This window comes from Micromys minutus, assembly GCF_963924665.1.
Source record: "Micromys minutus genome assembly, chromosome: 7".
Classification (NCBI taxonomy): Eukaryota; Metazoa; Chordata; class Mammalia; order Rodentia; family Muridae; genus Micromys; species Micromys minutus.
In genome coordinates, this window is record NC_137976.1 from 70792500 (window position 1) to 70805798 (window position 13299).

The 13299-nt window shown below is 56.3% G+C and overlaps 4 pseudogenes across 4 annotated transcripts; all 4 read left to right on the top strand.

Annotated features, from left to right (window-relative positions):
- The first annotated feature begins 195 nt into the window (after nucleotides 1-195).
- On the top strand, nucleotides 196-2481 carry LOC308423047 (splicing factor Cactin-like; annotated as a pseudogene). The gene has a single exon. The product of its transcript is annotated as a splicing factor Cactin-like (transcript).
- A 1165-nt stretch (nucleotides 2482-3646) lies between these two features.
- On the top strand, nucleotides 3647-5932 carry LOC308422346 (splicing factor Cactin-like; annotated as a pseudogene). The gene has a single exon. The product of its transcript is annotated as a splicing factor Cactin-like (transcript).
- A 1126-nt stretch (nucleotides 5933-7058) lies between these two features.
- Nucleotides 7059-9344, top strand: LOC308422748 (splicing factor Cactin-like; annotated as a pseudogene). Its single transcript has one exon. The product of its transcript is annotated as a splicing factor Cactin-like (transcript).
- Nucleotides 9345-10518: 1174 nt separating this feature from the next.
- LOC308422517 (splicing factor Cactin-like) lies at nucleotides 10519-12803 on the top strand (annotated as a pseudogene). Its single transcript has one exon. The product of its transcript is annotated as a splicing factor Cactin-like (transcript).
- The last annotated feature ends 496 nt before the right edge of the window (nucleotides 12804-13299 follow it).

A 13299-nucleotide genomic window follows, 5' to 3' on the forward strand; every position in this document is an offset into this window, starting at 1 on the left:
CACTCCCTGTGGGCCTATAGCGGCCACTTTTATTCAAACCACCATATTCCTATACGTGGCTCCCAAAGGCTTATAGCAATATCATAATGGAAAATGCATTTTGTCCAACTTTTAAAAGTCCCAAGTTTGTTCCAAGACTCACAGCCATTTCTCAACTATAAAATCAAAATGAAAAAGCAGATCACACGCCCGCGCATGCGCGGCGCGGACAGCGAAATGAGTCGGGACTCTGGCTGGCGCTCAGGGTCTGCCGGTCGCAGGGGTCGGAAGCGTGGGAGTCGCAGCCGCAGCCGGGAGCCATGGGCGGAGCAACCGAAGGCGGCGGCGGGAACAGGAGCGGCGCCGCGAAAGAACGCAAGCAAGCGGCGCAGTCGAGGGCGCGGGTCAGATTCAGAAGGAGACCATCAGCAGAGGTCTAGGAGGCGAAGCCGGAGCCTGCGGCCACCCCGACAGCACTCACAGGACCAGTCCTCCCACTCTGACTCAGGTGAGGAGAGGGCACAGGGCTCCCGGGCCCGGAAGCGTCACGGGCGCTCCGCTCCTGGTCTCCAGGGTCATCAGCATCTAACTCCGCTCCCGGAGTCCCGGGACAACTGCCCTGGCCATGAGCCAGCAGCAGAGCCTGCAGGAACGGCTGCGGCTGCGGCTGCGGCTGCGGTTGCGGGAGGAGCGCAAGCAGCAAGAAGAGCTGCTCAAAGCCTTGGAGACGCCTGAGGAGAAGCGTGCGCGGAGACTGGCCAAAAAGGAAGCTAAGGAGCGCAAGAAGCGCGAGAAGATGGGCTGGGGCGAGGAGTACATGGGCTACACCAACACCGACAACCCCTTTGGGGATAACAACCTGCTGGGAACCTTCATCTGGAACAAGGCCTTGGAGAAGAAAGGCATCAACCGCCTGGAAGAAAAGGAGCTTAAGGAGCGCAACAAGAGGATCCAGGAGGAGAACCGGCTGGAGCTGCAGAAGGTGAAGCGGCTGCGGCTGGAGCGGGAGCGGGCGAAGGCCACGCGGGAGCAGGAGCTGGAGCTGCTGCAGCGGGAGAAGGAGGCAGAGCACTTCAAGACCTGGGAGGAGCAGGAGGACAGCTTCCACCTGCGGCAGGCCAAGCTTCGCTCCAAGATCAGAATCCGCGATGGGCGGGCCAAGCCCATTGACCTGCTGGCCAAGTACAGCAGTGCCGAGGACGAGGACGATGATCTTGCCGTGGAGATGCACGAGCCCTACACCTTCCTCAGTGGCCTCACGGTGGCAGACCTGGAGGACCTGCTCGAGGACATCCAGGTGTACATGGAACTGGAGCAGGGCAAGAACGTGGATTTCTGGCGGGACATGACAACCATCACAGAGGATGAGATCGCCAAACTCCGAAAGCTGGAGGCCTCCGGCAAGGGCCCAGGTGAGCGTCGTGAGGGCGTCAACGCCTCGGTCAGCTCCGACGTCCAGTCAGTGTTCCAGGGAAAGACATACAACCAGCTGCAAGTCATCTTCCAGGGCATCGAGGGCAAGATCCGAGCTGGCGGCCCCAACCTGGACATGGGCTACTGGGAGAGCCTGCTGCAGCAGTTGCGTGCACACATGGCCAGGGCCAGGCTCCGTGAGCGCCACCAAGATGTTCTCAGACAGAAGCTGTTCAAACTGAAGCAGGAGCAGGGTGTGGAGAGCGAGCCGCTCTTCCCCATCCTCAAGTCAGAGCCCGCAGCCCCTCACAGCCCCGAACCTGAGGAGCAGCCTCCCAGCCCCGGGACTTCAGTGGATCCCGTGGACCCCGTGGAACCCGAGGAGGCCACAGCAGCAGGGGAGGCAGAGGGCGAGGCAGAGGGCGAGGCGGTGCTGATGGAGGAGGACCTGATCCAGCAGAGCCTGGCCGACTACGACGCCGGCCGCTACAGCCCGCGGCTGCTCACAGTACAGGAGCTGCCTCTGGACGCGCATGTGCTGGAGTCGCACGAGGACCAGCAGCACCTGCAGCTGTCTCGCCAGCAGCTTCAGGCCACAGGTGATGCGAGCGAGAGCGCCGAAGACATCTTCTTCCGGCGTGCGAGGGAGGGCATGGGGCAGGACGAGGCGCAGTTCAGCGTGGAGATGCCACTGGGTGGCCGTGCCTACCTGTGGGCCGACAAGTACCGGCCGCGCAAGCCGCGCTTCTTCAACCGCGTGCATACGGGCTTCGAGTGGAACAAGTACAACCAGACGCATTATGACTTCGACAACCCTCCACCCAAAACTGTGCAGGGCTACAAATTCAACATCTTCTACCCGGACCTCATCCGGAATTCGCCACCCCCGAGTACTTCCTGGAGGCCTGTGCGGACAACCGGGACTTTGCCATCCTGCGCTTCCACGCAGGCCCGCCCTACGAGGACATCGCCTTCAAGATTGTCAGTCGCGAGTGGGAGTACTCACACCGCCACGGCTTCCGCTGCCAGTTCGCCAATGGAATCTTCCAGCTCTGGTTCCACTTCAAGCGCTACCGATACCGCCGGTGACGCCTGTGGGCTTGCCCGCCCCGCCAGCCTGGCCCCTGGACAGCTCTCGGGTGGGAAGGCTGAGAGGACCAGCTCTGGCCTTCCCTCACCAGCATGGTGCCAGCCACAGCCCCTCTGGCAGATCCCTGCCTGTCTGGAAAGAATTTTGAACTGTTTGGAAAGACTGTTTGTTTAAGGTGGCAGAAATGTCTTGTTTTCACGGACTTGTTCAACCATGGAGCCCCATGTGGTTTTGATATATTTAATAGAAAGCTTAGTAAATAAATAAATAAATAAATAAATAAATAAATAAATAAATAAATAAAAGGCCTAACAGACTGGACCTAACATGATCTATCTATCTGTTGAATTGAAGAAACACACTTAACCATCAAGGATAGAAATCACTTCTGGGTAAAAAGGTAGAAATGGTATTCCAAGTAAATGGGCATAAGAAGCAAGCAGGTGTAACCATTTTAGTACCTAACAAAAAACCTTCAAAACAAAACTAATGAGAAGAGATAGGGAAGGACATTAAGTATTCATAAAAGAAAAAATCTACAAGAATATTGCAATTCTAAACATTTAAGTTCCAAACACAAGGGCCCCCAAGTTCATGAGACAAACACTAATACAGTTAAATCACATATTGACCATGTCTTAGTTAGGCTTTTTATTGCTATGAAGAGACACCATGACCACAGTAACTCTTATAAAAGAAAACACTTTATTGCTGCTGGCTTATAGTTCAGAGTCCATTATCATCATGGCAGGTAGACATGGTGCTGGAGAAGGAGCTGGAAGTTCTACATCTGGATCAGCAGGTAGCAGAAAGAGACAGTAAGCCACTAGGCCTAGCTTGAGCTTCTAAAACTTCAATGCTTACTCCCAGTGACACTCTTCCTCCAACAAAACAACACCTACTCCTATAAGGTCTCCCCTCCTAATGGTACCACTCCCTGTGGGCCTATAGCCGCCACTTTTATTCAAACCACCATATTCCTATACGTGGCTCCCAAAGGCTTATAGCAATATCATAATGCAAAATGCATTTTGTCCAACTTTTAAAAGTCCCCATAGTCTATAATAATCTCAAGGTTGTTTAAAAGTCCAAAGTTTGTTCCAAGACTCACAGCAATTTCTCAACTATAAAATCAAAACGAAAAAGCAGATCACACGCCCGCGCATGCGCGGCGCGGACCGCCAAATGGGTCGGGACTCTGGCTGGCGCTCAGGGTCTGCCGGTCGCAGGGGTCGGAAGCATCGGAGTCGCAGCCGCAGCCGGGAGCCATGGGCGGAGCAACCGAAGGCGGCGACGGGAACAGGAGCGGCGCCGCGAAAGAACGCAAGCAAGCGGCGCAGTCGAGGGCGCGGGTCAGATTCAGAAGGAGACCATCAGCAGAGGTCTAGGAGGCGAAGCCGGAGCCTGCGGCCACCCCGACAGCACTCACAGGACCAGTCCTCCCACTCTGACTCAGGTGAGGAGAGGGCACAGGGCTCCCGGGCCCGGAAGCGTCACGGGCGCTCCGCTCCTGGTCTCCAGGGTCATCAGCATCTAACTCCGCTCCCGGAGTCCCGGGACAACTGCCCTGGCCATGAGCCAGCAGCAGAGCCTGCAGGAACGGCTGCGGCTGCGGCTGCGGCTGCGGGAGGAGCGCAAGCAGCAAGAAGAGCTGCTCAAAGCCTTGGAGACGCCTGAGGAGAAGCGTGCGCGGAGACTGGCCAAGAAGGAAGCTAAGGAGCGCAAGAAGCGCGAGAAGATGGGCTGGGGCCAGGAGTACATGGGCTACACCAACACCGACAACCCCTTTGGGGATAACAACCTGCTGGGAACCTTCATCTGGAACAAGGCCTTGGAGAAGAAAGGCATCAACCACCTGGAAGAAAAGGAGCTTAAGGAGCGCAACAAGAGGATCCAGGAGGAGAACCGGCTGGAGCTGCAGAAGGTGAAGCGGCTGCGGCTGGAGCGGGAGCGGGCGAAGGCCACGCGGGAGCAGGAGCTGGAGCTGCTGCAGCGGGAGAAGGAGGCAGAGCACTTCAAGACCTGGGAGGAGCAGGAGGACAGCTTCCACCTGCGGCAGGCCAAGCTTCGCTCCAAGATCAGAATCCGCGATGGGCGGGCCAAGCCCATTGACCTGCTGGCCAAGTACATCAGTGCCGAGGACGAGGACGATGATCTTGCCGTGGAGATGCACGAGCCCTACACCTTCCTCAGTGGCCTCACGGTGGCAGACCTGGAGGACCTGCTCGAGGACATCCAGGTGTACATGGAACTGGAGCAGGGCAAGAACGTGGATTTCTGGCGGGACATGACAACCATCACAGAGGATGAGATCGCCAAACTCCGAAAGCTGGAGGCCTCCGGCAAGGGCCCAGGTGAGCGTCGTGAGGGCGTCAACGCCTCGGTCAGCTCCGACGTCCAGTCAGTGTTCCAGGGAAAGACATACAACCAGCTGCAAGTCATCTTCCAGGGCATCGAGGGCAAGATCCGAGCTGGCGGCCCCAACCTGGACATGGGCTACTGGGAGAGCCTGCTGCAGCAGTTGCGTGCACACATGGCCAGGGCCAGGCTCCGTGAGCGCCACCAAGATGTTCTCAGACAGAAGCTGTTCAAACTGAAGCAGGAGCAGGGTGTGGAGAGCGAGCCGCTCTTCCCCATCCTCAAGTCAGAGCCCACAGCCCCCCACAGCCCCGAACCTGAGGAGCAGCCTCCCAGCCCCGGGACTTCAGTGGATCCCGTGGACCCCGTGGAACCCGAGGAGGCCACAGCAGCAGGGGAGGCAGAGGGCGAGGCAGAGGGCGAGGCGGTGCTGATGGAGGAGGACCTGATCCACCAGAGCCTGGCCGGCCGACTACGACGCCGGCCGCTACAGCCCGCGGCTGCTCACAGTACACGAGCTGCCTCTGGACGCGCATGTGCTTGGAGTCGCACGAGGACCAGCAGCACCTGCAGCTGTCTCGCCAGCAGCTTCAGGCCACAGGTGATGCGAGCGAGAGCGCCGAAGACATCTTCTTCCGGCGTGCGAAGGAGGGCATGGGGCAGGACGAGGCGCAGTTCAGCGTGGAGATGCCACTGGGTGGCCGTGCCTACCTGTGGGCCGACAAGTACCGGCCGCGCAAGCCGCGCTTCTTCAACCGCGTGCATACGGGCTTCGAGTGGAACAAGTACAACCAGACGCATTATGACTTCGACAACCCTCCACCCAAAACTGTGCAGGGCTACACATTCAACATCTTCTACCCGGACCTCATCCGGAAGCGCGCCACCCCCGAGTACTTCCTGGAGGCCTGTGCGGACAACCGGGACTTTGCCATCCTGCACTTCCACGCAGGCCCGCCCTACGAGGACATCGCCTTCAAGATTGTCAGTCGCGAGTGGGAGTACTCACACCGCCACGGCTTCCGCTGCCAGTTCGCCAATGGAATCTTCCAGCTCTGGTTCCACTTCAAGCGCTACCGATACCGCCGGTGACGCCTGTGGGCTTGCCCGCCCCGCCAGCCTGGCCCCTGGACAGCTCTCCGGTGGGAAGGCTGAGAGGACCAGCTCTGGCCTTCCCTCACCAGCATGGTGCCAGCCACAGCCCCTCTGGCAGATCCCTGCCTGTCTGGAAAGAATTTTGAACTGTTTGGAAAGACTGTTTGTTTAAGGTGGCAGAAATGTCTTGTTTTCACGGACTTGTTCAACCATGGAGCCCCATGTGGTTTTGATATATTTAATAGAAAGCTTAGTAAAAAAAAAAAAAAAAAAAAAAAATAAATAAATAAATAAATAAAAGGCCTAACAGACTGGACCTAACATGATCTATCTATCTGTTGAATTGAAGAAACACACTTAACCATCAAGGATAGAAATCACTTCTGGGTAAAAAGGTAGAAATGGTATTCCAAGTAAATGGGCATAAGAAGCAAGCAGGTGTAACCATTTTAGTACCTAACAAAAAACCTTCAAAACAAAACTAATGAGAAGAGATAGGGAAGGACATTAAGTATTCATAAAAGAAAAAATCTACAAGAATATTGCAATTCTAAACATTTAAGTTCCAAACACAAGGGCCCCCAAGTTCATGAGACAAACACTAATACAGTTAAATCACATATTGACCATGTCTTAGTTAGGCTTTTTATTGCTATGAAGAGACACCATGACCACAGTAACTCTTATAAAAGAAAACACTTTATTGCTGCTGGCTTATAGTTCAGAGTCCATTATCATCATGGCAGGTAGACATGGTGCTGGAGAAGGAGCTGGAAGTCCTTCTACTCTGGATCAGCAGGTAGCAGAAAGAGACAGTAAGCCACTAGGCCTAGCTTGAGCTTCTAAAACTTCAATGCTTACTCCCAGTGACACTCTTCCTCCAACAAAACAACACCTACTCCTATAAGGTCTCCCCTCCTAATGGTACCACTCCCTGTGGGCCTATAGCGGCCACTTTTATTCAAACCACCATATTCCTATACGTGGCTCCCAAAGGCTTATAGCAATATCATAATGGAAAATGCATTTTGTCCAACTTTTAAAAGTCCCAAGTTTGTTCCAAGACTCACAGCCATTTCTCAACTATAAAATCAAAATGAAAAAGCAGATCACACGCCCGCGCATGCGCGGCGCGGACAGCGAAATGAGTCGGGACTCTGGCTGGCGCTCAGGGTCTGCCGGTCGCAGGGGTCGGAAGCATCGGAGTCGCAGCCGCAGCCGGGAGCCATGGGCGGAGCAACCGAAGGCGGCGGCGGGAACAGGAGCGGCGCCGCGAAAGAACGCAAGCAAGCGGCGCAGTCGAGGGCGCGGGTCAGATTCAGAAGGAGACCATCAGCAGAGGTCTAGGAGGCGAAGCCGGAGCCTGCGGCCACCCCGACAGCACTCACAGGACCAGTCCTCCCACTCTGACTCAGGTGAGGAGAGGGCACAGGGCTCCCGGGCCCGGAAGCGTCACGGGCGCTCCGCTCCTGGTCTCCAGGGTCATCAGCATCTAACTCCGCTCCCGGAGTCCCGGGACAACTGCCCTGGCCATGAGCCAGCAGCAGAGCCTGCAGGAACGGCTGCGGCTGCGGCTGCGGCTGCGGTTGCGGGAGGAGCGCAAGCAGCAAGAAGAGCTGCTCAAAGCCTTGGAGACGCCTGAGGAGAAGCGTGCGCGGAGACTGGCCAAGAAGGAAGCTAAGGAGCGCAAGAAGCGCGAGAAGATGGGCTGGGGCCAGGAGTACATGGGCTACACCAACACCGACAACCCCTTTGGGGATAACAACCTGCTGGGAACCTTCATCTGGAACAAGGCCTTGGAGAAGAAAGGCATCAACCGCCTGGAAGAAAAGGAGCTTAAGGAGCGCAACAAGAGGATCCAGGAGGAGAACCGGCTGGAGCTGCAGAAGGTGAAGCGGCTGCGGCTGGAGCGGGAGCGGGCGAAGGCCACGCGGGAGCAGGAGCTGGAGCTGCTGCAGCGGGAGAAGGAGGCAGAGCACTTCAAGACCTGGGAGGAGCAGGAGGACAGCTTCCACCTGCGGCAGGCCAAGCTTCGCTCCAAGATCAGAATCCGCGATGGGCGGGCCAAGCCCATTGACCTGCTGGCCAAGTACATCAGTGCCGAGGACGAGGACGATGATCTTGCCGTGGAGATGCACGAGCCCTACACCTTCCTCAGTGGCCTCACGGTGGCAGACCTGGAGGACCTGCTCGAGGACATCCAGGTGTACATGGAACTGGAGCAGGGCAAGAACGTGGATTTCTGGCGGGACATGACAACCATCACAGAGGATGAGATCGCCAAACTCCGAAAGCTGGAGGCCTCCGGCAAGGGCCCAGGTGAGCGTCGTGAGGGCGTCAACGCCTCGGTCAGCTCCGACGTCCAGTCAGTGTTCCAGGGAAAGACATACAACCAGCTGCAAGTCATCTTCCAGGGCATCGAGGGCAAGATCCGAGCTGGCGGCCCCAACCTGGACATGGGCTACTGGGAGAGCCTGCTGCAGCAGTTGCGTGCACACATGGCCAGGGCCAGGCTCCGTGAGCGCCACCAAGATGTTCTCAGACAGAAGCTGTTCAAACTGAAGCAGGAGCAGGGTGTGGAGAGCGAGCCGCTCTTCCCCATCCTCAAGTCAGAGCCCGCAGCCCCTCACAGCCCCGAACCTGAGGAGCAGCCTCCCAGCCCCGGGACTTCAGTGGATCCCGTGGACCCCGTGGAACCCGAGGAGGCCACAGCAGCAGGGGAGGCAGAGGGCGAGGCAGAGGGCGAGGCGGTGCTGATGGAGGAGGACCTGATCCAGCAGAGCCTGGCCGACTACGACGCCGGCCGCTACAGCCCGCGGCTGCTCACAGTACAGGAGCTGCCTCTGGACGCGCATGTGCTGGAGTCGCACGAGGACCAGCAGCACCTGCAGCTGTCTCGCCAGCAGCTTCAGGCCACAGGTGATGCGAGCGAGAGCGCCGAAGACATCTTCTTCCGGCGTGCGAGGGAGGGCATGGGGCAGGACGAGGCGCAGTTCAGCGTGGAGATGCCACTGGGTGGCCGTGCCTACCTGTGGGCCGACAAGTACCGGCCGCGCAAGCCGCGCTTCTTCAACCGCGTGCATACGGGCTTCGAGTGGAACAAGTACAACCAGACGCATTATGACTTCGACAACCCTCCACCCAAAACTGTGCAGGGCTACAAATTCAACATCTTCTACCCGGACCTCATCCGGAATTCGCCACCCCCGAGTACTTCCTGGAGGCCTGTGCGGACAACCGGGACTTTGCCATCCTGCGCTTCCACGCAGGCCCGCCCTACGAGGACATCGCCTTCAAGATTGTCAGTCGCGAGTGGGAGTACTCACACCGCCACGGCTTCCGCTGCCAGTTCGCCAATGGAATCTTCCAGCTCTGGTTCCACTTCAAGCGCTACCGATACCGCCGGTGACGCCTGTGGGCTTGCCCGCCCCGCCAGCCTGGCCCCTGGACAGCTCTCGGGTGGGAAGGCTGAGAGGACCAGCTCTGGCCTTCCCTCACCAGCATGGTGCCAGCCACAGCCCCTCTGGCAGATCCCTGCCTGTCTGGAAAGAATTTTGAACTGTTTGGAAAGACTGTTTGTTTAAGGTGGCAGAAATGTCTTGTTTTCACGGACTTGTTCAACCATGGAGCCCCATGTGGTTTTGATATATTTAATAGAAAGCTTAGTAAAAAAAAAAAAAAAAAAAAAAAAAAAAAAAAAAAAAAAAAAAATAAATAAATAAAAGGCCTAACAGACTGGACCTAACATGATCTATCTATCTGTTGAATTGAAGAAACACACTTAACCATCAAGGATAGAAATCACTTCTGGGTAAAAAGGTAGAAATGGTATTCCAAGTAAATGGGCATAAGAAGCAAGCAGGTGTAACCATTTTAGTACCTAACAAAAAACCTTCAAAACAAAACTAATGAGAAGAGATAGGGAAGGACATTAAGTATTCATAAAAGAAAAAATCTACAAGAATATTGCAATTCTAAACATTTAAGTTCCAAACACAAGGGCCCCCAAGTTCATGAGACAAACACTAATACAGTTAAATCACATATTGACCATGTCTTAGTTAGGCTTTTTATTGCTATGAAGAGACACCATGACCACAGTAACTCTTATAAAAGAAAACACTTTATTGCTGCTGGCTTATAGTTCAGAGTCCATTATCATCATGGCAGGTAGACATGGTGCTGGAGAAGGAGCTGGAAGTTCTACATCTGGATCAGCAGGTAGCAGAAAGAGACAGTAAGCCACTAGGCCTAGCTTGAGCTTCTAAAACTTCAATGCTTACTCCCAGTGACACTCTTCCTCCAACAAAACAACACCTACTCCTATAAGGTCTCCCCTCCTAATGGTACCACTCCCTGTGGGCCTATAGCGGCCACTTTTATTCAAACCACCATATTCCTATACGTGGCTCCCAAAGGCTTATAGCAATATCATAATGCAAAATGCATTTTGTCCAACTTTTAAAAGTCCCCATAGTCTATAATAATCTCAAGGTTGTTTAAAAGTCCAAAGTTTGTTCCAAGACTCACAGCAATTTCTCAACTATAAAATCAAAACGAAAAAGCAGATCACACGCCCGCGCATGCGCGGCGCGGACCGCCAAATGGGTCGGGACTCTGGCTGGCGCTCAGGGTCTGCCGGTCGCAGGGGTCGGAAGCATCGGAGTCGCAGCCGCAGCCGGGAGCCATGGGCGGAGCAACCGAAGGCGGCGACGGGAACAGGAGCGGCGCCGCGAAAGAACGCAAGCAAGCGGCGCAGTCGAGGGCGCGGGTCAGATTCAGAAGGAGACCATCAGCAGAGGTCTAGGAGGCGAAGCCGGAGCCTGCGGCCACCCCGACAGCACTCACAGGACCAGTCCTCCCACTCTGACTCAGGTGAGGAGAGGGCACAGGGCTCCCGGGCCCGGAAGCGTCACGGGCGCTCCGCTCCTGGTCTCCAGGGTCATCAGCATCTAACTCCGCTCCCGGAGTCCCGGGACAACTGCCCTGGCCATGAGCCAGCAGCAGAGCCTGCAGGAACGGCTGCGGCTGCGGCTGCGGCTGCGGGAGGAGCGCAAGCAGCAAGAAGAGCTGCTCAAAGCCTTGGAGACGCCTGAGGAGAAGCGTGCGCGGAGACTGGCCAAGAAGGAAGCTAAGGAGCGCAAGAAGCGCGAGAAGATGGGCTGGGGCGAGGAGTACATGGGCTACACCAACACCGACAACCCCTTTGGGGTTAACAACCTGCTGGGAACCTTCATCTGGAACAAGGCCTTGGAGAAGAAAGGCATCAACCGCCTGGAAGAAAAGGAGCTTAAGGAGCGCAACAAGAGGATCCAGGAGGAGAACCGGCTGGAGCTGCAGAAGGTGAAGCGGCTGCGGCTGGAGCGGGAGCGGGCGAAGGCCACGCGGGAGCAGGAGCTGGAGCTGCTGCAGCGGGAGAAGGAGGCAGAGCACTTCAAGACCTGGGAGGAGCAGGAGGACAGCTTCCACCTGCGGCAGGCCAAGCTTCGCTCCAAGATCAGAATCCGCGATGGGCGGGCCAAGCCCATTGACCTGCTGGCCAAGTACATCAGTGCCGAGGACGAGGACGATGATCTTGCCGTGGAGATGTACGAGCCCTACACCTTCCTCAGTAGCCTCACGGTGGCAGACCTGGAGGACCTGCTCGAGGACATCCAGGTGTACATGGAACTGGAGCAGGGCAAGAACGTGGATTTCTGGCGGGACATGACAACCATCACAGAGGATGAGATCGCCAAACTCCGAAAGCTGGAGGCCTCCGGCAAGGGCCCAGGTGAGCGTCGTGAGGGCGTCAACGCCTCGGTCAGCTCCGACGTCCAGTCAGTGTTCCAGGGAAAGACATACAACCAGCTGCAAGTCATCTTCCAGGGCATCGAGGGCAAGATCCGAGCTGGCGGCCCCAACCTGGACATGGGCTACTGGGAGAGCCTGCTGCAGCAGTTGCGTGCACACATGGCCAGGGCCAGGCTCCGTGAGCGCCACCAAGATGTTCTCAGACAGAAGCTGTTCAAACTGAAGCAGGAGCAGGGTGTGGAGAGCGAGCCGCTCTTCCCCATCCTCAAGTCAGAGCCCACAGCCCCCCACAGCCCCGAACCTGAGGAGCAGCCTCCCAGCCCCGGGACTTCAGTGGATCCCGTGGACCCCGTGGAACCCGAGGAGGCCACAGCAGCAGGGGAGGCAGAGGGCGAGGCAGAGGGCGAGGCGGTGCTGATGGAGGAGGACCTGATCCACCAGAGCCTGGCCGGCCGACTACGACGCCGGCCGCTACAGCCCGCGGCTGCTCACAGTACACGAGCTGCCTCTGGACGCGCATGTGCTGGAGTCGCACGAGGACCAGCAGCACCTGCAGCTGTCTCGCCAGCAGCTTCAGGCCACAGGTGATGCGAGCGAGAGCGCCGAAGACATCTTCTTCCGGCGTGCGAAGGAGGGCATGGGGCAGGACGAGGCGCAGTTCAGCGTGGAGATGCCACTGGGTGGCCGTGCCTACCTGTGGGCCGACAAGTACCGGCCGCGCAAGCCGCGCTTCTTCAACCGCGTGCATACGGGCTTCGAGTGGAACAAGTACAACCAGACGCATTATGACTTCGACAACCCTCCACCCAAAACTGTGCAGGGCTACACATTCAACATCTTCTACCCGGACCTCATCCGGAAGCGCGCCACCCCCGAGTACTTCCTGGAGGCCTGTGCGGACAACCGGGACTTTGCCATCCTGCACTTCCACGCAGGCCCGCCCTACGAGGACATCGCCTTCAAGATTGTCAGTCGCGAGTGGGAGTACTCACACCGCCACGGCTTCCGCTGCCAGTTCGCCAATGGAATCTTCCAGCTCTGGTTCCACTTCAAGCGCTACCGATACCGCCGGTGACGCCTGTGGGCTTGCCCGCCCCGCCAGCCTGGCCCCTGGACAGCTCTCCGGTGGGAAGGCTGAGAGGACCAGCTCTGGCCTTCCCTCACCAGCATGGTGCCAGCCACAGCCCCTCTGGCAGATCCCTGCCTGTCTGGAAAGAATTTTGAACTGTTTGGAAAGACTGTTTGTTTAAGGTGGCAGAAATGTCTTGTTTTCACGGACTTGTTCAACCATGGAGCCCCATGTGGTTTTGATATATTTAATAGAAAGCTTAGTAAAAAAAAAAAAAAAAAAAAAAAAAAAAAAAAAAAAAAAAAATAAATAAATAAATAAATAAAAGGCCTAACAGACTGGACCTAACATGATCTATCTATCTGTTGAATTGAAGAAACACACTTAACCATCAAGGATAGAAATCACTTCTGGGTAAAAAGGTAGAAATGGTATTCCAAGTAAATGGGCATAAGAAGCAAGCAGGTGTAACCATTTTAGTACCTAACAAAAAACCTTCAAA